The sequence below is a fragment of the Nerophis lumbriciformis genome, linkage group LG38 (assembly GCF_033978685.3).
Source record: "Nerophis lumbriciformis linkage group LG38, RoL_Nlum_v2.1, whole genome shotgun sequence".
NCBI classification, from domain to species: domain Eukaryota; kingdom Metazoa; phylum Chordata; class Actinopteri; order Syngnathiformes; family Syngnathidae; genus Nerophis; species Nerophis lumbriciformis.
Window position 1 is genome coordinate 23,178,839 of NC_084585.2, and position 27,457 is coordinate 23,206,295.

Here is a 27,457-nt window from a genome sequence, read left to right on the forward strand (position 1 = left end):
CGCAAACACACACAAGTGTGCTATACCGGGGCGGTATAGCTCGGTTGGTAGAGCGGCCGTGCCAGCAACTTGAGGGTTGCAGGTTCGATCCCCGCTTCTGCCATCCTAGTCACTGCCGTTGTGTCCTTGGGCAAGACACTTTACCCACCTTCTCCCAGCGCCACCCACACTGGTTTAAATGTAATTTAGATATTGGGTTTCACTATGTAAAGCGCTTTGAGTCACTAGAGAAAAGCGCTATATAAATATAATTCACTTCACTTCACAAGTCCACTGCAGAGGACGCTGGTAATTTCCTGGTAGCCTGCATCAATTATGTTTTAATCTGTGAATGTTGTGCCATGCATGTACAAACGTAATTTGGGGAGTTGCGTCTTTTTATTGCCATTTGCAGCGTTGGTGTTTTTTTATGCATTTTCCACTCACATTTAGTTTACGGAGCTGCGCGCTTGACACTGTCACCCACCATAAGTTTTTTTTTTTTTTTAAATACAATGGTACCTCGGGATGCGAGTGCTCCACCTTCAAGGATTGTTGGTTACGATGTGTTTGTTTCAGACATGTTTTAACAATTTCCATCAGGCCTGGGCAAATATTTTGACTCGGGGGCCAAATTTAGAGAAAAAAATGTGTCTGGGGGCGGGTATATCCATTTTTAGGAACATTAATACAAAAACTCACAATAATGTCTGATTGAATGCTAAAAACGTTATGACAGAGTGCCTTAACAAACAGAATGGAATTTGACATTTTTTTACTGAAGGAGACACCCAAAATCTACATGAAAATAAAAAACGTGGGATTTACAGTATTACCTATTAACGATAAAACGCTGAATATTGACAACATATGAACGTCACACCCCCTCTCGATCGACATATTTTACAATCAAGCGAAACACAACAAAAATCCAACAGACACAGCGAATAATAAACGCGAAGGGTAAAAAAAATCCCCCACCTACGATCTGATATAATATCATTTTTCTTGCAGAACTGTGTTGGGAAAATCTCCTTCCGCGTCTGTCCCTGACACCCGCATTTCAGGCTCTGTGGAAACGCACCCCACCCACACTGCTTGGTGCCTCGTCTGAGCTGCTGTGACTTAGATTACTATACTAACTAGTATATCATGCAAAAGCGCAGATTCCAACCATTGAAATACAAACTACATTGTATAGTTCAAGACTTAACGGTAATTTGAAAACATCACTGCACCTCATAATGGCAGCTACAGTTTCCATCTTAAAGATCTAAAAAAAATATTTGGGAATGTCCAGCGGGCGAGATTGAAAAGCATGTGGCCCCCGGGCTTTAATTTGCCCAGGTCCGATTTACATTAAATCAGCTTTTTTTACCTAATGGTACCTAGTTTTGTGTAATTGGGATCTGCATAAGTCCCGAAATGTAAAATCAAACCATGGAGGCATTGCGGAGATAGTTATAAAACAATCTTCCCTTCCTTAATACTTCCTCCAGGCGAGCCATTTGGAATTTGCCCAATTTGTGACGTTTTTCCAATTGGTGACGTCAGCAAATATCTCCATGAAGAATTAAGTTTTACTCGAAGATCTTTACACGAGTCCGCCATTGTAGTCAATAAGTTCCTTCTTTTTCTCTATCCTCATGTTGGGGCATAATGGCTCGTACATGCGCGCATCCTCAGCTGTTGCCATTTTTAGTCCCAAGTAGCATATAGTTCTAATGTATGTCTGTAAGTGGACTTGATATGGAAGCACTACAACATGGGTGACGGGGAGAGTGTTAGGTTCTGTCGGTCTTTAACCCCAAGATGCAGAGACAGCAAGCGTACTGCAGGTACACCTGACTTTAATGTCAAAAACAAATTAGTTCAAGTGCAACTTGAAAGTGCACAGGGACCATGCAATAACAAGAAACAAGAGTCTATGATCGAGCCCTGAGTACAGGGCATGCTGGTTTATAAAGGAGCCTGATTGGCAACGTTGAACAGGTGAGTCCAGATTGCCAATCAGGGACATGTCAAGCCAGAAGAGTGGTCAAGGCAAACAAGAAGTGAAATGAAAATAAAAGCTCAGGAAAGGAACTTACTACAGAAATAAGGAAATATACAAAATAGTCAGGCCTGAGATGACAGGTCCTGACAGTTGAAATGGAGGCACATAAATTAGCTGCCCACAAAATGGCGCATGCTGAAGAGACGGTCAGAAAGTGGCTTGAAGATGGTCTGTAAAACATTACCTATGCACAATATTGACCAAAGAACCACCGATACATATTATGTAGACCACAAGTAAGTGTTTTAAATGTAGAAGAAAAAATCATAATATGACCCCTTTAAAGAACATCATGCGGTTGCATTTGCACATTTCAACATATCTGAAAAGCAGTTGCAACAAGCAAAGCTTATATTTAATCCTACCCCTTCTTCGTGTCTTTTACTCATAGTTCATTCATACCATAACTTTTACACGTTTATTACATTTAATCTACAACCATTTTGACAAAAGGGAAAGTGTGGGAAAATAATGAATACGTGATACCTTATTGGTAATAGTCTACAAAAATGTTTTTCTTTGAAGCAACTTTTTACAAGTTTTCATAACTTTATGGTTGTTGAATTGATAAAACTTTGTAAAATTAAGTTGATGATAAGTTGAATATGCAATAAAATTAGGTTTAACAAACATTAAAAAAGCAGCAAATTAATTTCACCAGACCTAATTAAATATATTTTATAGGTTGGTAAAACTTGGTATAATTAAGTTGGTGATAAGTTGAAGATGCAACAAAATTAAGTAAAATTTTCAAAACAAAAGTCCAAAAATTAAGTCTGACTAAGCTGAAAGACAACAAATTAAGTACACCACACCTAAATGATATATATACAGTGTTTCCCACACATTCATTTATTTGTGGCGGCCCGCCACGAAAGAATTACGTCCGCCACAAATGGATTTTTCGGCTTTTGACTCGCTCGACCGCTCATAAAAGCAATGGGACTCTGTCTGTGAATGTACCTTGTAGTTACAACTCCGGTGCAGTAGGTGGCGGTAGCCTACTATGCATTGTAACTTGGCCAATAGCACTTAATTCACCTGGTGGGCCAGAAGAAGAAGAAGAAGAAGAAGACGGCGGAGTAAAAGAACGGACCGACCGGATCAAAATACGAGGGCAATATAGGTTGTAGGTAGATAAGTTATAACTGCATCGCTCGCGGCTCGTCATATATCTAACGTTAATCCGCGATTTCACCGAGCGTTTCACTCACGGTGAGCAGCCTGACGCTGCTTCATTAACACCGCCGCTGTTGTCACGTCACGTGTTACCATACCGACGAGCTAACGTGTCCAGGTTATAACCCTGTTGTCAATAAACACACGTGGAGACGGTGCTTCAGGTACTGCATTAATAATGAAGCTAAATTGTCCACTGTCCACTGCAGCATGTGAATGCAATGAAAAGAATAAAATCTGAGCCAACCAGCTGTTAAAATGTTGTCCAGGTTAATGTTTTGGCCATTAAAGGCCCTTCATTTCAAGATTTCAACTGTGATCGGGCTTTAAACAGGTGGCTGACCTGTTCAGATGGGTGTAACTCAGGGGTGCTCACACTTTTTCTGCAGGCGAGCTACTTTTCAATTGATCAAGTCGTGGGGATCTACCTCATTCATATATATCATTTATATTTACTTATTTATGAAATATATGTTTTTGTTAACAAGTTAAAGGTGTTTAATGATAATGCAAGCATGTTTAACACATATAGTTAATATTGTTAATAAATTAAAGGTGTTTACTGATAATACAAGTATGTTTAATACATATAGTTAATATTGTTAACAAGTTAAAGGTGTTTAAAGATAATACAAGCATGTTTAACACATATTGTTAATAAATTAAAGGTGTTTAATGATAATACAAGTATGTTTAATACATATAGTTAATATTATAAACAAGTTAAAGGTGTTTAATGACAATACAAGCATGTTTAACACATATAGTTAATATTGTTAATAAGTTAAAGGTGTTTAAAGATAATACAAGCATGTTTAACACATATAGTTAATATTGTTAACAAGTTAAAGGTGTTTAAAAATAATACAAGCATGTTTAACACATATAGATTCCTTTCTTTCATGAAGACAAGAATATAAGTTGGTGTATTACCTGATTGTGATGACTTGCATTGATAGGAATCAGACAGTGGTGCTGATAACGTCCGCATTTTCGAATGGAGGAGAAAAAAAGTCCTCCTTTCTGTCCAATACCACATGAAAGTGGTTGGTTTTTGGCATCTTATTTGTCCAGATTCTGTACTCCTTTGTCTACACTTTACAAGAAATACATTGTCGGCAAACTCCGTAGCTTGCTAGCTTGTGCACGCCAGCTTTCTGAGACTCTTCTTTTGTTAGCGCAACTGTGCAGTCGGTCTTTGGAGTTTTGACGACAGGTACGGCGCCATAGTCTGTTGAAATAAAGTGTTTCTCGCCTTCCTGTCGGTAATTTTAATGAGCTAAATATGTTAGTTAAACTATATTACTTATATGCAACTTTTAAAAAAATGGTCGCAACATTTTTTAATCAATTTTCAGAAATGTTGTGAATTTACGTTTTTTAAATTTTTTTTATTTGTTAAAGCCAGACGTCGTTAAGTTGTTTTTTTACGCCATTTTGCTCGTTAAGGCCATGTCCACACGAACATAGATACTTAATAAACGCATACTTATCTCTGCGTTTAGGCCTCTTGTCCAAAGGCAGAGGCATACTTTTGTCCTTAAAAAGGCAGACGGCGTGGCGCTATTGGGAGAGTGGCCGTGCCAGCAACCTGAGGGTTCCTGGTTCAATCCACACCTTCTACCAACCTCGTCATGTCCGTTGTGTCCTTAAACAAGACACTTCACCCTTGCTCCTGATGGGTCGTGGTTAGGGCCTTGCATGGCAGCTCCCGGCCATCAGTGTGTGAATGTGTGTGTGAATTGGTGAATGTGGAAATAGTGTCAAAGCGCTTTGAGTACCTTGAAGGTAGAAAAGCGCTATACAAATATAACCCATTTACCATTTACTTTTACAAACCCTGACAGATCCAAAACTCTCCGCTCAGCGGAGACTTGTGACGACGTCACGGTTGTCGCTTCCAAGCTCAACAACACTGCCTTGCTGTCTTTAAACACATTATACGCCACCTGATGGGACAACTTTGACAAGCAAGACTTTTTCCTGTGTGTCATAAGAAAGGTGCAACATTATTTTATGTTTTTGGCCTTGTTTAACGACAAAACATGAAGTTAACTTACATGTCTTGCGTCCATTTTTGTAGATGGAGCCGGGTACGACCGTGCTCGCGCGTAAAAAGCGACCAAGCAACTAAAAAAAAAATAGCGTCCTCCTTGTAGTGTGTACTGATGTTAAAGGCAATATACACTTCATTATACATGTACCATATCACTATATCCATGATTAAATGCTTTATAATTCCACAAAAATTTTGCAGCGGTACACGGTACATGCAAAAGGGTTTCATTAGTGCGTGCTGATTTTATAAATAATGTAGACTTTACTGTGCATGTACGCATGCGCAGTGAAGTCCATATCACCATGTTGCTGAACATGTTATAATTCAATGAATTCGCATGAATTCGCTTTTTAATAATGCTACCAGGATTCTGTGTGAACTTGCAGGCAGGTTTTAAAGTTAATATACATGTCATTGTACATCTAAAGTAGATCAAAATAAACAGTATAGGGGCGGTATAGCTCGGTTGGTAGAGCGGCCGTGCCAGCAACTTGAGGGTTGCAGGTTCGATCCCCGCTTCCGCCATCCTAGTCACTGCCGTTGTGTCCTTGGGCAAGACACTTTACCCACCTGCTCCCAGTGCCACCCACACTGGTTTAAAAATGTAACTTAGATATTGGGTTTCACTATGTAAAGCGCTTTGAGTCACTTGAGAAAAGCGCTATATAAATATAATTCACTTCACTTCACATAATAGGAGGTGTAATGCCACCAAGTCAGATATTGCTGCTTGTTTCAGGCTTCTGATTGGACAAAATGTGCATGACAGCAGGTGTATGCGTTTGTGTGTAAACATAGACACTTTTGAAACTACACTTGTGTGGATGAAGATTGTTTTAACCCCAAATATGTGTTTTTGAAACTCTCTGTGTTGGTGTGGACATGGCCTTCGGCTGAACCAAATAATAATATATCCATATAATAAAGTCAAAACACAAATAAGGCAACAAGAGAAGTATCCCACACTTCTCTTTTGTAAAATACATTTGTACAGCCGATATGTGCATCTTCATTAACAATATGATTTGCCTGAGAAGTTGGACAGGACAAAAAAATATATATATTTTAATTTTTTATTTTTTATTTTTATAAAGCAATGATATGATTTATTTGCTCCTCTCTGAGCTGCCACCTTATCGTGGTAGAGGAGTTTGCGTGTCCCAATGATCCTGGGAGCTTCCGTGCCCCCTGTTAGGGTTTCCCAAGACAAACAGGTCCTACGTGAGGGATCAGACAAAGAGCAGCTTGAAGACGTCTATGGAAATGCAAAAACCGAGACTCCGATTTCCCCCATGGGACAGCCCGAAGAGGCAACGTGGGTCCCCCTTCCAATGGGCTCACCACTCATGGGAGGGGCCATTGTGCTTTGTGAGCTGGGCGAAAGCCGGAGGCAGGGCACTTGGCGGTCCGATCCTCGGCTACATAAGCTAGCTCGTGGGACGTGGAATGTCACCTCGCTGGGGGGGAAGGAGCCTGAGCTAACGCGCGAGGTGGAGAAGTTCCGGCTGGATATAGTTGGACTCACTTCGACACACAGAAAGGGCTCTGGAACCAGTTTTCTCGAGAGGGGCTGGACACTCTTCCACTCTGGTGTTGCACGCAGTGAGAGGCGACGGGCTGGGCTGGTGTAGCAATTATTCTTGCCCCCGGCTCAAAGCCTGCACGTTGGAGTTCAACCTAATGGATGAGAGGGTAGCTTCCCTCCGAGTGGGGGGACGGGTCCTGACTGTTGTTTGTGCTTACGCTACAAATCAGCAGTTCACATTACCCACCTTTTTTGGATACACTCGAGGGAGTACTGGAAAGTGCTCCCCCGGGTGATTCCCTTGTCCTACTGGGGGACTTCAACGCTCATGTTGGCAACGACAGTGAAACCTGGAGAGGTGTGATAGGGAAGAATGGCCGCCCGTATCTGAACCTGAGTGGTATTTTGTTACTGGACTTTTGGGCTCATCACGGATTGTCCATAACAAACACAATGTTCAAACATAAGGGTGTCCATGTGTGCACTTGGCACCAGGACACCCTCGGCTGCAGTTCCATGATTGACTTTGTAGTGGTGTCATCGGATTTGCGGCCTCATGTTTTGGACACTCGGGTGAAGAGAGAGGCAGAGCTTTCTACCGATCACCACCTGGTGGTGAGCTGGCTCCGATGGTGGGGGAGGATGCCGGACAGACCTGGCAGGCCCAAACGCATTGTGAGGGTCTGCTGGGAACGCCTAGCAGAGTTTCCAGTCAGAGAGAGTTTCAATTCCCACCTCCGGAAGAACTTTGAACATGTCACGAGGGAGGCACTGGATATTGAGTCCGAATGGACCATGTTCCGTGCCTCTATTGTCGAGGCGGCTGATTGGAGCTGTGGCCGCAAGGTAGTTGGTGCCTGTGGGGAGGTGGGGCCGGCGGGCCGACGGCGCCCGCTCCAAGATGGCGGCGAGGAGGCGTGGACAGCGAGCAAGCGGCGAGACTGTGCGCGCCGAGAGCGACGCCGCAATTGTCACCAGGTGCGGGGATCGCGCACCTGGTCACAATCAGCTCATCCCCTCGCAGCAGTTAAAAGAACAGCGGCCGAGAGTGACGGGGGAGGAGGAGGTGGAGAGCCTGAGACGCATGCAAGAAGAAGGAGACAGACCCAACAAGAGGCGGATGCGAAGCGAGCGCGCCAGAGAGCCAGAAGGAGGCGAGGACGTACGCGGCTGAAAAGCAGGCGGCAGAGCGAGGGGCAGGTGCAAGTGCTGAAAAGCACGATAGAGACTGGTATTATTGAAAAATAAAGAAGTCTAAATCTGCTTGCCCGCAACATGTCCTTCCTAAATGGCCCCAAAAACCCACGAGACGGTATGAGACTGCCACATTTGGCGCCCAAAGTGGAAGGACCATCGGAGGCGGGGGAGGACGATCTCCTGTGGACCCTGGTGGGGGCGCTCACGGACCTGGCGGCAGGCGACTCGAAGAGTCCCGCCAACAATTGAAGCTCCTGCAGGTGCTAGCGGGCCAGGCGGGGGGCGGCGAGTGGTCCCCCAAAGAAGTGGTGAAACAACAAGAAGAAGATCAAGAACAAGAAAAAGATGAAGAAGAAGAAGAAGAAGAAGAAGAAGAAGAAAAAGACAAAGAAGATGAAGGAAAAGACAAAGGAGAAGACAAAGAAAAAGACAAAGAAGATGAAGGAAAAGACAAAGGAGAAGACAAAGACAAAGAAAAAGATAAAGGCAAACATGGTACAGAAGAAAAGAACACGGAAGGAGAAAAGAACACGGAAGAAGAAAAGGACAAGGAAGAAGAGAAAGAACAGCTGGAGAAGACCGAGGCCACAGGGGGACCGGGCCGTCCGCACTTCCCGTTCCCTAGAAATGGGGGGGGGGGGGGGGGGGAGTAGGTTTTGCGTCCGGCGATGGAGGACTGTGGGGAGGCGGAGCCGGCGGACCGACGGCGCCCGCTCCAAGATGGCGGCGAGCAAGCGGCGAGACTGTGCGCGCCAAGAGCGACGCCACAATTGTGACCAGGTGCGGTGATCACGCACCTGGTCACAATCGGCTAATCCCCTCGCAGCAGTTAAAAGAACAGCGGCCGAGAGTGACGGGGGAGGAGGAGGTGGAGAGCCTGAGACGCATGCAGGAAGAAGGAGACAGACCCAAGCACAAAAAAAGAACATGGAAGGAGAAAAGAACACGGAAGAAGAAAAGGACAAGGAAGAAGAGAAAGAACAGCTGGAGAAGACCGAGGCCACAGGGGGACCGGGCCGTCCGCACTTCCCGTTCCCTAGAAATGGGGGGGGGGGGGGAGTAGGTTTTGCGTCCGGCGATGGAGGTCTGTGGGGAGGCGGAGCCGGCGGACCGACGGCGCCCGCTCCAAGATGGCGGCGAGGAGGCGTGGACGGCGAGCAAGCGGCGAGACTGTGCGCGCCAAGAGCGACGCCACAATTGTGACCAGGTGCGGTGATCACGCACCTGGTCACAATCGGCTAATCCCCTCGCAGCAGTTAAAAGAACAGCGGCCGAGAGTGACGGGGGAGGAGGAGGTGGAGAGCCTGAGACGCATGCAAGAAGAAGGAGACAGACCCAACGAGAGGCGGATGCGAAGCGCGCGCGCCGGAGAGCCAGAGGGAGGCGAGGACGTACGCGACTGAAAAGCAGGCGGCGGAGCGAGGAGCAGGTGCAAGTGCTGAAAAGCACAAAAGAGACTGGTATTATTGAAAAATAAAGAAGTCTAAACCTGCTTGCCCGCAACATGTCCTTCATAAATGGCCCCGAAAACCCTTGAGACGGTATGAGACTGCCACAGTGCCTGTCGTGGCGGTAATCCTAGAACCCGTTGGTGGACAACAGCGGTGAGGGATGCCGTCAAGCTGAAAAAGGAGTCCTATCGGGTTCTTTTGGCTCATAGGACTCCGGAGGCAGCGGACAGGTACCGACAGGCCAAGCGTTGTGCGGCTTCAGCGGTCGCGGAGGCAAAAACTCGGACATGGGAGGAGTTCAGGGAAGCCAAGGAAAACGACTTCCGGACGGCTTCGAAGCGATTCTGGACCACCATCCGCCGCCTCAGAAAGGGGAAGCAGTGCACTGTCAACACCGTGTATGGTGAGGATGGTGTTCTGCTGACCTCAACTGCGGATGTTGTGGATTGGTGGAGGGAATACTTTGAAGACCTCCTCAATCCCACCAACACGTCTTCCTATGAGGAAGCAGTGCCAGGGGAATCTGTGGTGGGCTCACCTATTTCTGGGGATGAGATTGCTGAGGTAGTTAAAAAGCTCCTCGGTGGAAAGGCCACCTGGAGCTGTGGGGCTGTCTTGGTTGACAAGACTCTGCAGCATCGCGTGGACATCGGGGGCGGTACCTCTGGATTGGCAGACCGGGGTGGTGGTTCCTCTCTTTAAGAAGGGGAACCGGAAGGTGTGTTCCAACTATTGTGGGATCACACTCCTCAGCCTTCCCGTCTATTCAGGTGTACTGGAGAGGAGGCTACGCCAGATAGTCCAACCTCGGATTCAGGAGGAACAGTGTGGTTTTCGTCCTGGTCGTGGAACTGTGGACCGACTCTATACTCAAGGCAGGGACCTTGAGGGTGCATGGGAGTTTTCCCAACCAGTCTACATGTGCTTTGTGGACTTGGAGAAGGCATTCGACCGTGTCTCTTGGGAAGTCCTGTGGGGAGTGCTCAGAGAGTATGGGGTATCGGACTGTCTGATTGTGGCGTTCCGCTCCCTGTACGATCAGTGTCAGAGCTTGGTCCGCATTGCGGCAGTAAGTCGGACACGTTTCCAGTGAGGGTTGGACTCCGCCAAGGCTGCCCTTTGTCACCGATTCTGTTCATAACTTTTATGGACAGAATTTCTATGCGCAGTCAGGGCGTTGAGGGGATCCGGTTTGGTGGCTGCAGGATTAGGTATCTGCTTTTTGCAGATGATGTGGTTCTGATGGCTTCATCTGGTCAGGATCTTCAGCTCTCACTGGATCGGTTCGCAGCCGAGTGTGACGCGACTGGGATGAGAATCAGCACCTCCATGATTGTCGCCCGGAAAAGAGTGGAGTGACATCTCCGGGTTGGGGAGGAGACCCTGCCCCAAGTGGAGGAGTTCAAGTTCCTCGGAGTCTTGTTCACGAGTGAGGGAAGAGTGGATCGTGAGATGATCGGTGCGGCGTCTTCACCCTTAGAGATAGGGTGAGAAGCGCTGCCATCCGGGGGGAGCTCAAAATAAAGCCGCTGCTCCTCCACATCGAGAGGAGCCAGATGAGGTGGTTCGGGCATCTGGTCAGGATGCCACCCCGAACGCCTCCTTAGAGCACGTCCGACCGGTAGGAGGCCACGGGGAAGACCCAGGACACGTTGGGAAAACTTTGTCTCCCGGCTGGCCTGGGAACGCCTCGGGATCCCCCGGGAGGAGCTGGACGAAGTGGCTGGGGAGAGGAAAGTCTGAGCTTCCCTGCTTAGGCTGCTGCCGCCGCGACCGGATCTCGGATAAGTACAAGAAGAATGGATGATTTATTCGATTACTCGATTAATCGATCTGGATATTTGATAGGATACTCGATTACTAAACTATTCGATAGCTGCAGCTCTACTCCCATTAGCCGCATCTTGCAAGCGTTTTTAATCATCTTTAAAATCCTAAAAAAAAAGATGTGTGTTCTTGTGTCTCATAATGATTGTGAAAGATAGGCAAAATTTCAGCAGTTCCCCTTTAAGTTCAATGAACTATACCTCTGCAAGAGTTTTTACAGTGTATGAATGTTGTGTATTACTTCATATTGTAGAATACGTCATAATCTGTTATTTTTGTAGTTGCCGTTGGCTTCAGCTGCAACAAGTCTTTATGAGTTGTGTCTTTTATGTCCTTGCAGTCGAGATGTTATCCCTATGTGTATTTGTGCAGTTGCTTGATGTCTTTAACAGCAAGTACTTTGTGCAGTTGCTGGATGTCTTTAACAGCAAGTACTTTGGCTTCTTCCTGTCTTCCATTTAACTTGATGGACATTTTACAGTTGCGCCTCTTAGTGCTCTGAATTTTCCCCTGTTTCCTCAACTCGTTTCTTATCAATGTCAGAATTGCATTTTGTCAGACCCTCATTAATCTATACTAGACGTTTTTTCATTTAAGTTTGACTCGTTGCTTTAGCAAAGCCACTTTGCTGAATTTTGCTGTTGAACTTTATGATATTGACAGGTGTGGTGTTTTTTCCTGCTGGACATTGGAATGCATGTTTCCATGTTGTTGAAATCTACATTCACCCACTTTGATTGCAGAAAGTTAGCCACCAGTTGCACTGTTGAAGCAGCAGCATCTTGTCCCATTCTAGTATCACCTGTTTTTCCATTAGGCATGCGTGTTATCTGAAGGCCTATCATAATCGCATTGTTCATGCGGACAGACTCTTGTTTCTATGTAATATGTATTATCTAAAAGTTATTTTTTCTTTTTTCAACGATCTTAGTAGCTATGTTGTCTGGGGGCATCTGTGCCCCTGGTAGGGTCTCCCAAGACAAACGGGTCTTAGGTGAGGGGTCAGGACAAAGATGTTTATGTAAAGACACAAAAAAGGATCCAGATTTCCCTCGCCGGACACGGGCCACCAGAGCCCCTCTCTGGAGCCAGGCCTGGAGGTGGGTTTGATGGCGAGCGCCTGGTAGCCAGGCCTGTCCCCATCAGGCCCTGCCTGGCACAGCCCGAATTGGCAAAGTGGGTTGAGATTAAACTTTCTTTTCGAAGAGTGACCCAGTGTTTCCCACAGGACAGGCATCTATTTGTGGTGGTGTGGTCGGGGGGTGGGGGGTGGCGGCGGCAGCGGCGATGACCAAGAAGAACGCGGAGTTGGAATATAATTACAACATTTTATGTACATATTTATATACAGATTTGAACAATTAGTGATTCACTGAAATATATTTATTAATTGTGGTTCTTACAAAAAACATATCTTATAAAACATAAAAGCTAAAATGTCTCTTAAAGCTCTGCCCCTTTAATTAGTGAATACTAAATAATTTAACTTTAGCCTACTACTACAACCATATTATTTACCAGCAACATGAAGTGAAACAGAGGCAGAGGTGTCCTGCCACAGTCAGTCAACCTCCTCCTCCTCCTCCTGCTGAACAGGTCGCACCTGTGGTCCGGACTGTAGGCCTACCTCCTCTCCAAGTCGAGCCCTTTTCGGCCGTTGAAAATATTTTTCTATACTCCTCTGTGTGAAGGAGTGAACATCCAACATTAGAATTTATTACTAACGAACAGAACCGCTCTATGTACAGTGCCGTCTAACCTTAAGCGGCAGCAGCTCAACACATGCAGGGTTCAACGTTAAGGTTTTTTTCTACTTGCCTGACTTCTCAAATCTACTTGCCCCAATATTTTTACTTGTCCTGCCTAGGTTTTTTCTGGCTGTGTAGTGCTCATGGCTTATATCTTACTAAAATTCTTCCCGTTGACTATTTACAACACTACACAGTATTTATTATTATTATCTATAATTACATTTAAATGGCATTGCATACATGTAAAATTAAATGCTATTTCACATTATTTGACCAGTAGCAGTTACACCCATCTGAACAGGTCAGCCACCTGTTTAAAGCCCGATCACAGTTGAAATCTTGATATGAAGGGCCTTTAATGGCCAAAACATTAACCTGGACAACATTTTAACAGCTGGTTGGCTCAGATTTTATTCTTTTCATTGCATTCACATGCTGCAGTGGACAGTGGACAATTTAGCTTCAGTCCATGTGTGTTTATTGACAGTCAAACAGCGGCGGTGTTAATGAAGCAGCCTCAGGCTGCTCACCGTCAGTCGGTGAAATCGCGGATTAACGTTAAATATATGACGAGCCGCGAGCGATGCAGCTATAACCTATCTACCTATAACACCTGTAAAAATGAAGCAATGCTACCACGCTAGCAAGCGTTAGCTAGCCGGCTATGAGCCACCAAGCTGCTAACTATCGCCAAAAGGCACCATTTAAGTTTTTTTCCCCATGGCATCCTGGATCAAGGCTTTCAGCAGCTTTTGGACGTTTGAGGTAGAAACGTAGGAAGCGCCATCATTATGAAAAGTAGCCGGCGAGTATTTTAATCCCGTCCGTCCGTCCGTCTGTCCCTCTTCTTCTTCTTCTTCTTCTTCGTCTTCTTCTTCTTGCCCACCAGGTGAATTAAGTGCTATTGGCGGAGTTACAATGCATAGTAGGCTACCGCCACCTAATGCACCGGAGGTGTAACTACAAGCAACATTCACAGACAGTCCCATTGCTTTTATGAGCGGTCGAGCGAGTCAAAAGCCGAAAAATCCATTTGTGGCGGACGTAATTCTTTCGTGGCGGGCCGCCACAAATAAATGAATGTGTGGGAAACACTGGTGACCTGTCCAAGAGGGAAGCAAAGCAAAGTTACAGAAATACAGTACATGTAACAACAACAAAAACAGCAGTAGTCACACACCACACTTTAAATTAATAAATTACTTGCAACATTAACATAAAAACACTCGATAGGTCAAAAACAAAAAAGTTCAGTTAAAACATTTTAAAAACAAGTACAATGCCCAATAGAACTGGTTTCTCGGTCCTTTAAAATGGAATAAAATTCCCCCAAAGTGATCAGCTCAGGCAACCTTTTGCAAACCATTCCATTACCATGGAGCAGCAAGCTGAAAGCTTTTTTTTTCTCCGAGATTTGTGTTGGCTCTAGGACTCAATATGCTAGGGATCTCCTGTGACCTTAAGCTGAAACTCTTCCCAACGACAGGAATCTTTACACATGTAAGAAAACAAATAGGGAGCAACCAGTCCAATAAGTTATTTATAAATCCAAACCATACATCGAGAAAATCTGCAAACAGACCAAGATAGACAGTTTGCCATTGCATAGAAAGTGCAATGGTGGACAAGGTTGCCACAACCAGTACTAAAACGAAAGGCACAGTGATCTACAGTATCATACTTGCCAACCTTGAGACCTCCGATTTCGGGAGGTGGGGTGGGGGGTGGGGGCGTGGTCGGGGGTGGGGCGGGGGGCGTGGTTGGGGGCGTGGTTAAGATATATATATAAGAAATACCTGACTTTCAGTGAATTCTAGCTATATATATATACATATATATATATATATATATATATATATATTTATTTTTATTTTTATTATTACATATGTATATATATATATATATATATATATATATATATATATATATATATATATATATATATATATATATATATATATATAAATAAATAAAAGAAATACTTGAATTTCAGTGTTCATTTATTTACACATATACACACACATAACACTCATCTACTCATTGTTGAGTTAAGGGTTGAATTGTCCATCCTTGTTCTATTCTCTGTCACTATTTCAGAACACACACATTATACAAATATACTTTATAAAATCAATAAGAAAACGGGAGCTCTAATTTGGGAGTCTGAATTAGGATCAGAAGATCCTATATAAACATTGCGCACTCACGTCGCCTTTTTGTATTGATTACTGCACCTGTGCACTGGATTCATTCACAAATACAAACTACAACTCACAAACACTTTAGAGTTAGGCTCCACCATCAGAATGTGTACTTAAACTTATAAAGATCACATGGATATTATTCAGTGAGTTGATTCACCAAAACTAACCTGTTATACAGGAGGAAAAAGCACACAGGACGTTTCAATTGTTCACAGACTGGTCGCGCTCATCAGAATGACAAGACACTTCCGGTCTGCAGGTGATAGCATTCAATTGGGAAGAAACGCCCTACTGCCCCCTACTGACCAATGTGAATACTGATAAATGTGTAATGACAGCTCCAAAAACGAATTCAAACCACAAAATAAAATAAATAAATCAACACAAAAATGTGACACATTATGGGTGGGTCACATATGCATGTACAGTAGATGGCAGTATTGTCCTGTTTAAAAGTGTCACAACATTGCTCTTTACGGCAGACAAACTGCTTTACGGTAGACGAAAACTTGACTGCTGTTGTTGTGTGTTGTTACCGCGCTGGGAGAACGTTAATGAAACTGCCTAACAATAAACCCACATAAGAAACCAAGAACTCGCCCTCGATCATTAGCTGTTCATATTGTGGGAAAGCGGACGTGTGAACAGGCACGTCACTCAGGTCCGCATGGAGCTGGAGGGGGCGTGGCCTCCAGCTCTGCCTGAATTTCGGGAGATTTTCGGGAGAAAATTTGTCCCGGGAGGTTTTCGGGAGAGGCGCTGAATTTCGGGAGTCTCCCGGAAAATCCGGGAGGGTTGGCAAATATGTACAGTATCCAGTTTTCTCAACTAAGTGCCAGGTACATTCATAAAAAGCAAGTTTCCATAATTTAGCAAATATATGAAAGTGGTCAGGATCAAGCATTTCCTAACTTGTAGGGAAAACAAGATTGTTTTCTAAAGAAAAATACCAATTTAATTTTAAATGGTGAATGGTTGTCTGTCTCTGTGTTGGCCCTGTGATGAGGTGGTGACTTGTCCAGGGTGTACCCTGCCTTCTGCCCGAGTGCAGCTGGGATAGGTTCCCCTATTCCCACCCCGCGACCCCGAAAGGGACAAGCGGTAGAAAATGGATGGATGGATGGTCACCAGTTTTTCTGTGTGATTTAAAAGACAAGTTTTCATCAATAATAATCTCCAAGTACTTGCAGTATATGTTGTGACCAACACTGTGAGCAGTTTATATTTGTGGAATGTTCAATAGCAGTCATTCGCCATTTGAGAATAACATCACCTTAGATATCTCTACATTTAGCACTAGTTTAAACTGAGCCAGCAAAATGGTATAATCAACCGTATCAAATGCTTTTGACAGGTCAATAATAGAGCTGCACAATATTTTTTACAATCCAATGCCTTAATAATGTCATTCACAAGTTTGATAGCAGCGGGTATGGTGCTCTGTATCTTTCTAAAACCTGATTGATGTTGAGGAAGCAGACCCTAAGTGTCAATAGTGAGATCAAAAGGCAGATCAGTGCGGCATCTGCAGTGATTCGGACCCTGTATCATGAAGTATGGGGAAGAAGGAGCTGAAATCTCTCAATTTACCGGTCGATCGAAGTGAATTTTCTCCGTCGAGTGGCGAGGCTCTCCCTTAGAGATAGGATGGGAAGCTCTGTCATTCGGGAAGAGCTCGTAGTAAAGCCACTGCTCTTCCACATTGAGAGGAGCCAGATCATACGTTTAGGGCATTTGGTCAGGATAAGCACGTCAGGCATTTAAGACGCAATGGGGGAAGACCCAGGACATGTTGGGGAGACTATGCCTGGAAAACGCCTCGGTATCCAACAGGAGGAGCTAAACAAAGTGGCTGGGTAGAGGGAAGTCTGGTCCTTTCCGCTTAGGTTGCTGCCCCCGCCACCCAAACTCGGAGCGGAAGAAGATGGCTGGATGGATGGATATATTTTTTTTTTAAAAGCATTACACTTCTTAAAATTATGTTGCTGGTGGGGAGACACGCACCAACTAAATTGCCATCCATCTTTTTCTACCGCTTGTCCCTCTCGGGTTGCGGGGAATAGGTAGGTAGGTCTTTATTGTCATTGCACAAGTACAACAAAACTTTGTTTTCAGCACAAACTCGTTCAAGATTAGACAAACAGTGTACAGGGTTACAGAACAGGAACGCTGATGGGTCGCCACAAGGCGCCCCGTAAACGATGGGGAAAAGGTAAACGATGGGGGAGGATGAGTAAAAAAAATACAATCAAGACTGGGCTCCTAAGGGGGCCCAGTCTTGAGTGGGGAAAAAACTTCCATAGCAAAGCACATATCCATATTACAAAATACATCTCGAGACTTTCAACAGAGGGGAGGGCGTGGGGGCTACGGTGGAAGGGTGCAGCTCTTCAGGCGCTACCCAGCCGTCCATCACTCCTAAGGGATTCGCATCAAGGGCGTTGGATGGTGGGGTGGGGTATGTGTGTGTGGCGTATATTTTTTTGTGGATATGTGTGTGTGTAAGCCTGCCGTGTGTCTCAGTTCCGCGGCCTTGGTGTTGTGTAGCCTCTAGTCAGTCCAAAGTTAACAACAACAGGTGTGTGTCCATGAGAGACAAGAAGGGTGGTAGTTGTGTCTTCGCCGTACTGTCTTTCGGGAGACTCTCAAAGCCAGGGAAACAATCATGGTGGAGCCTATCCCAGCTGCACTCAGGATTTTAATCAATTTCAATGGGTGACGCTGTTTCTTAATACAAGTTTTTGAGGTACGAGCTGTATCAAAAAAACAATTATGCCGGTATCCTGAGGTACCACTGTATATCAATAATCATAAAATAACAATGTGTTAGAATGTTGGCAATGCATCATTCAACGAGGATTCACCTACCAAACATTATACCTGCACATAGGCCTTTCACCTAAGTGCTATATACTGTAATGTAGACACAATTGATAGACCGTCAGCGAAAGTAGTGACATGAGGCGTAGGGGTATTTCCCATTGGGATCTTCACACATTGCAGCTTGAGGGAGGCAGACGGGATTTGCAGGCAGTAGAATCCCCTGACACAATTGCCTCTGCAGAAACGAGCAGAAAACAGGTCGGACTCTGAGTGCGGAAAGAGAAATGGATGTCCCACAGTGTCCTGGCACATTGCTATGTTGAATGGAGTGTGAACGACAAGAATGAAGAGTCCCAGCTGTGTTCGACAGTATGTCCTGGGACTGTGATGATGCTCAGATGCACCCTCCCTGCAGGCTCTGTTGTCTATGTGGGGGAGTTACAGCCATAACGGGCTCATCAAACCAACAAAAACATGTCTTTTGATCAATAAATAATTATAAAGCACACAGTCTGGAATCGTTAGTATGTTACGGACTTAGTGTTTTCCTGATTTTGTAGGTCCTCGTCACACCCTGATGCAAATCTCCAATGTGGGAAACAATTTGACTGCGGTCTGTCACGAAAAACTAACTAAATACAATCCACTGAGCCATGAATAACTCATTTGATTATCATACGGAATATTGAAGCTGTTCTTAGTGCCCTAAGGGAGAGGTCTCCCTTTGTGTGCCAGTGCTGGTCATCTCATCTTGGCAGCAAACACAACTGATTAAACACCCACCGTCACAGACAGTGGCCCCATGAAAACACTGAAGGCCAGATGGAGAGAAATACAACCTTTGACAAATTACTGAACCTTGCCAGATGTGCCAAGAGACCTTTAATCAGACCCATCGCAATTAACCAGAATCAGGAAATGATACGTCACAATCAGCTCTTGATTTGCAAAACCAGAAAAGCCTCATTCTCAACCTGAAAGGGGTTATGAAATAACGATTTTTAATCAACACTTAAAACAATTCCTTGTAGCCTACATAACCTGAAATTGTTATGTTTCAATAAGGGGAGGTAACAACAACTGACACCAGGGGGAAGTATGTACAATGATTTATTATATATATATATATATATATATATATATATATATATATATATATATATATATATATATATATATATATATATATATTTATAATAATAACAACAAACAATACTACTAAACTATAGAATGGTGTGTGACAAAATCCAAGAGCGTATGTGTGTGACTATGTGTGTAGATTAACTGAAGTGTGTTACCAAGTGTTGTCGAAATCAAAGGAACAAGGCAGTCCGAGGGGCAGGGCGATGATCATCCGGGGCAGGAAAGAAGAGGCTAGATCCGTGTTCAGGCAAGGGTCGGTAATCGAGGAAGGCAGTCCAAAACATCGGGGAAACAACGGGAGATCTCGAAGAGGAAAGACTCGGGAAGGCAGGTACACAAAGAGGTAACTAAGTTCCCGCATGGATCCTTGAGTCCACTGGTCCTTTATCCAGCTCGCCCTCATCAGTCCCAGGTGTGCAGATTACTGATTGCAAACAGGCTTGTCGCTGTGTGGGCGTGCTGCGCTCAGCGTGAGCGGGGGCGTGTCCAGACGAGCAGCCAGAGGAGGAACTGTGACACTCATTTGCAGGAGGGAAGCGGGTTCGAATCTGCGCCGTGACAAAAATGGTGGTACTTTGGTTAAAATCTTGCTTTACAGACCCACCTTCTTGCCGCTTTCTGACTGTCTCTCATAAACGCGTGGTTTTGAAGAGTTGTCTTTGTAGATTCAATTCAATCCCTCCATGCCACCCCCCTTATACTTTGGAATTCAACAAGCAAAAATGACATATCTAAACACATATATGAATTATGAAAAGGATCAAATCTCACAATTTTTAACACTATTGTAAACACCAAAATGCATGATCAAATAATAATGTTGAGTAAATAAGTTCATTTACAAGCCAGACATCACGTTAACCATTCCTCTGCCATTTCAATTACTTGTAAACAATAAGCGACATTGCTACCACATATTTAAGATGCAATGTAGAGCTACTGCTAACTATTCATTACACATTTACAGACTTACCGCTTCATTGTCTCCTTCATTGCCATGATAGTAGTAACTGAACCTGCTGTTAAAAATAGTTTTGGGGAATATCCTTCTGTATATTCTCAGAGGTTGGTAAACTGCCTTCAAATTAGTTTGCACACAGAGGAGAAACTTCTTCAAAGTTGTGGGCACGATGCCATGAAACACAGAAGTCAACCAGGTATTTCTTACTTCTTCAAATGAGGCTGGAGGTCTGCGTAGTGACCTGTGCTGGTTAACACAACCAATACGAGCATTGGGTCGCACCATGGACATATTTTTGCTCAGATTACAAAACGTGCTGCGAGAAATAAAAATAATTATCAGGGAAACATTTACCATATATTGCGATATCTGCTAAGGTCACAAGGTGGTATACATCACAAACGGAGCAAATCTCAAAATTGGGTTGATTTGGAACAAAGAAAATGTGTTTTAAAAATATCTCTGCAATGCCTGCATGGTTTTAATTAAAATGTTCTGCACTTATGGGGATCCCAAATACACAAAGACAGATGCCAACGGGCAAGAAAAGTGGGTTTTGCATACGATGACAAGAATATGACAGAGATCTTTCCCTCACTAACTCAGGTCAAATATATCTAATGAGGTGGAAAACCAAGTTCTATTGATGAACTCATGAGGGTCAGGCGAGTCCTTATGGATCATTTCAGCAGTAAATATTAAGAATACATGTCAGTGTCTAGCTTACGGTGACAACACGGACAGACTAATTACTGTTACTGCATGTAAAAAACTAAATAATAATAATAATAATGATGGATTAGATTTTATATAGCGCTTTTCTAGACACTCAAAGCACTTCACAGAGAAGTGAGAACCCATCATTCATTCAAACCTGGTGGTGGTAAGCTACTTTCATAGCCACAGCTGCCCTGGGGTAGACTGACGGAAGCGTGGCTGCCAGTTTGCGCCTATGGCCCCTCCGACCACCACTCATCATTCATTCACCAGTGTGAACGGCACCGGGGGCAAAGGTGAAGTGTCCTGCCCAAGGACACAACAGCAGCAATTTGGATGTCAAGAGGCAGGGAGCGAACCTGCAACCCTCAGGTTTCTGGCATAGCCGCTCTACCCTCTATGCCATGCCGCCCCTAATAGTGATTATTTGATGTGGTTTACCTTTATTCCACTCGTTTACTGCTTCCTCTATTTTACATATTTCCTCAAACAAGATCGCTGAGGACCTGATTTACTGGGTGTGCAAAAACTACAGTTGTGTTTACTTTTAGTTGGCGTGTTGTGTGTGATCTACTAACACTGCGCGTGCAATTGAAACGTGGCTTTTACCATGGAAACGATCACTTTCTGAATATTCGTGTTATAATGCTCCTACCTGTGTGCAATTTGTTGAGCCTTCTATTTGACTTTTTGGGAATAAAAATCCAGACAACAGAAACATATGCACACTGACACTTAATTCTGTGCACAAGGCTGTGGATCGCATCACCAGCGCATTCATGTATACTGTATGCAAGAAAATGCATAATAAAAGACTTCTTTTCATGTAGGAGATATATTATAGTAATATAATTCCTCCCATCGATCTTCGTCTGCTTATCCAAAGTCGGGTCGCAGGGTCAGCAGCCTAAGCAGAGAAGCCCAGACCCCTCTCCCCAGCTACTTCGTCCAGCTCTTCCCTGGTTATCCCAAGGCGTTCCCAGGTCAGCTGGGAGACATGGTCTCTCCACCGTGTCCTGGGTCTTTCCCGTGGTCTCCTACCGGTCGAACGCGGCCTAAACACCTCTCCCCAGGAACGCGTTCATAGGAATTCTGACCAGATGTCCAACAACCTCATCTGGCTCCTCTCGATGTGGAGGAGCAGCGGCTTTGCTCGGAGCTCCTTCTGAATGACACCCTATCTCTTTCCTCCGCCACCCGACGGAGGAAACTCGTTTTGGTCGTTTGTCCCTGTGACCTTGTCCTTTCGATCTTAACCTAAAGCTCATGACCATAGGTGAGGATAGGGACGTAGATCGACCAGTAAATTGAGAGCTTTGCATTCCGGCTCAGCTCCTTTTTCACCACGAAGGACCGATGCAGGGTCCGCATCACTGCAGACATTGCACCAATCTGCCTGTCGATCTCACAATCTACTCTTCCCATACTCGTGAAAAAAATCCCAAGATACTTGAACTCCTCAACTTGGGGCAGGATCTCCTCCCCAACCCGGAGGTAGCACTTTACCCTTTTCTGGGCGAAAACCATAACGTCGTACTTGTTGATTTTCATCCCAGTCTCTTCACACTTAGCTGCGAACTGATCCAGCGTGAGCTAAAGACCCCAGCCAGATGAGCACTCTCCACAGGACTTCCCAAGGGACACGGTCGAATGCCTTCTCCAAGTCCACAAAACACATGTAGACTGATATGGGGTGCATCGGAGTTTGGTTAGAGTTGGTCCACAGTTCGACGACGAGGACAAAAATAACATTGCTCCTCCTGAATCTGAGGTTCGACTATCCGGTGTAGCCTCTTCAGTACACCTCAATAGACTTTACAGGGAGGCTTGAAGAGGAGCGCTATCGCAGATCTTTTCTAACCACAGCCATAAGACTTTACAACAAACTTATGTGATTACTGTGATGTTTTTTTTCATAGTGTACAATACCAATGTTAGTGTTTTTTTTGTTGTATTTTATCATCTACCTATACATATTAGTGAGCAATATGTAGTATTTATTAAAAAATTTTTGTTTTTCATTACGCTTTTCTTCTGTTACTGTATGCAAAAAAACTGCACTGCAACAATGTAATTTCCCCATTGTGGGGAAAAAAACTATCCTATCCTATGCTACTCTATATGTAACAGACGGGACCTACGTCTGCTTAGTAGGGGTAAATCACTCTTCCCTGAATGGCAGGAAGTTAAAGTACAGAATAAGTGAGTAAGTGTCAGTGTGTGGTACTTACTGTATTCCCCCTAACTGTTATGCTCCAGAACAGAGGACGAGACGGCCCTACTTCAGAGAAAAGAAAAACTTCACAATAAAATCAGTATCGTGAAAGTTGAAAAAGATTGTTATTTATTACACTAGTATTAGCAGTGCCGGCCCAAGCCTCCATGGGGCCCTAAGCAAAATTTGATTTTGGGGCCCTCTATTTCTGCCAATAATATTGATTGTTGATCATTCACACACCTACTATAAACTCATTGCGGCTCTGGCAGTGTTGTTTACATTATCCTATTGTCAGCGTGGCATGTCTTTACAAATGACATGTCATTTATAAAGATATGGGGGTGGCCCAGTTAAGAACATAAATAATACCAATGAATGAACGAATGATATCCAGAGTGCCACATATGGTTCCTAATCTTAAAATGTAGAAAACATTCAGCTACAAGAGTGGCCTGGGGTTGAACAGTCCAAGTGATAAAGCTTTGTATTTACAGTAAAAGTGTCATCTTGTCTCATCAGTCTTGTACATATTAGTCTTTAATTACTAGTTTATATTTTTAGTTAATTGTTCATATTTAATGTTTACTTTGTACAAAGAGAGCACAGTCTACTGAAGTTAAATTCATCAATAGTTTTCCCCTTTGAAAGACGCAAGGCAAATTCCTTCCATTTCACCATGTTGCTACAATGATCTTCACTGTTTTCATGCTGTTTCAGCAGTGCACCTATGTTGACCCAATCCCGCTGTCCCTCGGCTGCCAGTTTTAAGGACTTTTTGGAAAATAATTTGCAGGAAAAGCAATAGACTGCATCTTTACTTCTTGAATAAGTCAGCCAGCTACGCTTGACTTTTTCCCCATTGACTAGCTGTCTGTAGGTATAATGATAATGAAAACTTCGGCCATCATGCCGTTTGGGGAATGAAAAGTTCACCTTAATAGACAGTGGTCCTCTGATCACCTGCTCAGTCCTGTCTGAATCTGAGAGGAAAGAAGGCCACTCAGCTGGGTCAACTGGCGGAGCTGATGATGGCCCATGGTGTGAAGGGGACGTTGTGGTGGAAGTTAAATAAATAAATAAATGGGTTGTACTTGTATAGCGCTTTTCTACCTTCAAGGTACTCAAAGCGCTTTGACACTACTTCCACATTTACCCATTCACACACACATTCACACACTGATGGAGGGAGCTGCCATGCAAGGCGCTAACCAGCACCCATCAGGAGCAAGGGTGAAGTGTCTTGCTCAGGACACAACGGACATGACGAGGTTGGTACTAGGTGGGGATTGAACCAGGGACCCTCGGGTCGCGCACGGCCATTCTTCCACTGCGCCACGCCGTTGCTGAGGAAGTGACCAAAGAAAGACAATGACTAAAAAAGAAGGACCTATAAGGTCATTAAATTGCACTGTTGGACATAATTATTAATCTCAGAATGTTCTGCAGTACAATGAGCAATTATAAAGGGTGTTTTGCAGTTAACTTACTAGATAAATCAGCTGTGGTTTCAGACATGGAGGGGACAGTGGGCACAGAGGATGGCGGTGTGTGAGAGAGCACTGTAGAGGACGGAGATGGACCTAAGATGAAATACATACATACATACATATAGGCACACATATTAATGAGATACTTTTGACCATATTAATTTCCCTTCAGGTGTAATGTTTATACTAAGAAATTAAATGTATACTGTATGGTGACAGTCTTTTCCTCACCTGATTCATCACTCACAGTTGAGCCTGAGGATGTGGACTGGCTCTGGGCTGATTCTGTGCCTCCAAAGTATTTTAACAATGCTCCTGGTGAAGTTTCACATAACTTATGAGTTGATGTAAAAAATAATGTTCATTTTACTCACATAAATTACCGTGCTCTGCTGCAAACAATTTGTGCAAACAACATATCTCACTAGTAACCTGATGCTAAAAACATATTGCTAGCACCGCGCTAGCTAGCTAACGTCACCTAGCTAAAGCTAATTACAGCTACAAATCTCTTTGATAAACTTTTTATTACCAAGTCATGCAAACATACCTTTATCATGGCATTTTTCTCCTCTTCCACTTTCTTCTTCTTCCTTTTTTCTGCTCCTGAAGGGTATGTCCTTTTTTGTGACATTGCTTTGCCTCTATCTGCGCTTTTGATGCCCAGTGCGCACTGGCATTGCACGGCAGGCGGCAAACGTCACAGGTGCAGCAGAGGCAGCTTTACATTTAAAGAGACGCAGGAAGAATCACTAGCAGCACTCTGTTGACCTAAAATTGTGTTTTTGTACAATAATATATCTTTGATCATTTAGAAATCATCAGTCAGACTCGTACATGCAAAAAATAAAAAAATAAGAATTTTTTGTTAATTGCTTTTGGGGGCCCCCTGGTGGCCGCGGGGCCCTAAGCAAGCGCTTAGTACGCTTATGCCTTGGGCCGGCTCTGAGTATTAGTATTCTAATACTAAGTAAGATAGTAAAGTAAATTACAAAATATATAAACAAAATATAGACTTATTAGAGAAATCAATGTTAATAACGCCGTTACTTTACTGGTAACAAGTAATCTAATTAATCTTTTAGGTCCGTTACGCCGTTAGTGATAGGTGACGCTTCAAGGCAGCCGCAGTGTTTGTCGTCGGCGTGTGCCCTCGATTTTTAAATGTGTTTTCAAGCTGTCCCTGTATTTTTTAATCGTAAAATTTTCAAGGCAATGTGCTGGGAACAGTTTCATGCATCAGTGTGTGGCCATCAGGAGGATTCAAACGAAATGGAAGGACTAAATAATCGCAAATATCCTCCACACTTCCTAATGAACTTGAAGAGACACGCAGCCCAGCTGATTGGAAACATAAAACAGACGCTGAGAAGCACTGGAATAGCCCGCAAAAGAAGCCGTGCGCGAGGATCTAAAGCCGGTAAAAACAGGCGGCAGAAAATAACAGTTACAGAAGGACACAGACCGAGCCCCATGCAAAGAAGGAAAAGGGTGAGTGTCCTGGCTGAAATACGCTGTGTTAAACCTGACCGAGAGAAGCCGCGCATGCCGAAGTTAACTCTCTGCAACGCGAGGTCATTGATAAACAAAACTGACGAATATGAACTGTTGCTGAAAACTTTAGATGCAGGCATTAGGTGTGTTACTGAGACGTGGGCGCACAATAATATTCCGGATGAATCGTTGTCAGTCAAGGACTACCAACTATTTAGGAGAGACAGAAATGGAAAAAGTGGAGGGGGTGTGGCTGTGTACTGTCATGTGAGACTGCAGGCAAAAAGAAGAGGGGACCTGGGACATGATGACTTTGAATGCGCATGGGTTCAAATACAACCGCGCCGGACTCCCAGCAGTGTCTCAACCATATTTGTGGGAAACCTATATCACCCACCATGGGCAGACAAAAAAATCGTGCCAGGACCAAGTCCTGGAGTATTTAATAACCACCATAGACACAATTAAAACGTCTTCCCCCCATATGAGGCTATATTTATGTGGGGATTTCCATAAACTTCCCACAAAAATGCTGACCTCCTCCCACCCCGATATTCGGCAGATAGTTAAACGTCATACACGTGGGCAAGCCACCCTAGATCTGATTTTTACGAACATGGCTAACTTCTACAGCCCCCCAACCACCCTTGCCCCCTCGGTGCAAGCGACCACAAGTGCTTGGTGCTGAGCCCAGTGAATACAACAGGGCAGAAACAACAGGTGAAGAGGAGGAGGGCTCGATTAGTGACCACAGAAAGAAAAGAGGCTCTGTCAACTTGCATCGCTATGACTGACTGGTCTGCTGTCTATGAGGCTGTGGACATCACTGCCAAAGCAGCAAGTTTTAACAACTATATCCAGACAGCAATGGACATATGCATGCCTGTGCGACTGAAAAAAAATTACAAATGCGGACAAACCATGGTTGACAGAGAAAATAAAACTGGCTATAAAGAAAAGACAAAAATCCCACAATAAATGGGGGAAAGTGGGAAAATGGAGATAAATCACAAACTCCGTCCAAAGACTTATACGCAAGTCAAAGACTAGATATTATAAAAATGAAATGCAAAACCTAAAGAAAAAGAACCCCAAGGAGTGGTGGGACTATATAAATAAAGGACTAGGACGTGCTGAATCATCAACTGATGGAACAATCAAAATACAAGAAGTTGAAGACGACAAAGCTGCAGAAGCCCTGAACAACTTCTTTGCGGAGTCGTGGACTAAAGCAACGCCCTATTGTGTCTATCCCCTACCAAGAGCTACACCAAGTGACATCTGTAGCATAGGTGAGATGAAGCTAACCCTCACTCGGCTGGACCCCCAGAAAGCAAGTGGGCCGGATGGCAGACCTGGCACCGTCATCACACATCTGGCCAACTG

General features: G+C 44.1%; 1 protein-coding gene across 3 annotated transcripts in view; it reads left to right on the plus strand.

Annotated features, from left to right (window-relative positions):
* The window catches only part of grm2a (glutamate receptor, metabotropic 2a), a 156,039-nt gene that overhangs the window by 121,456 nt on the left and 7,126 nt on the right, over window positions 1–27,457 (plus strand). The gene's annotated exons all lie outside the window — the stretch shown is intronic.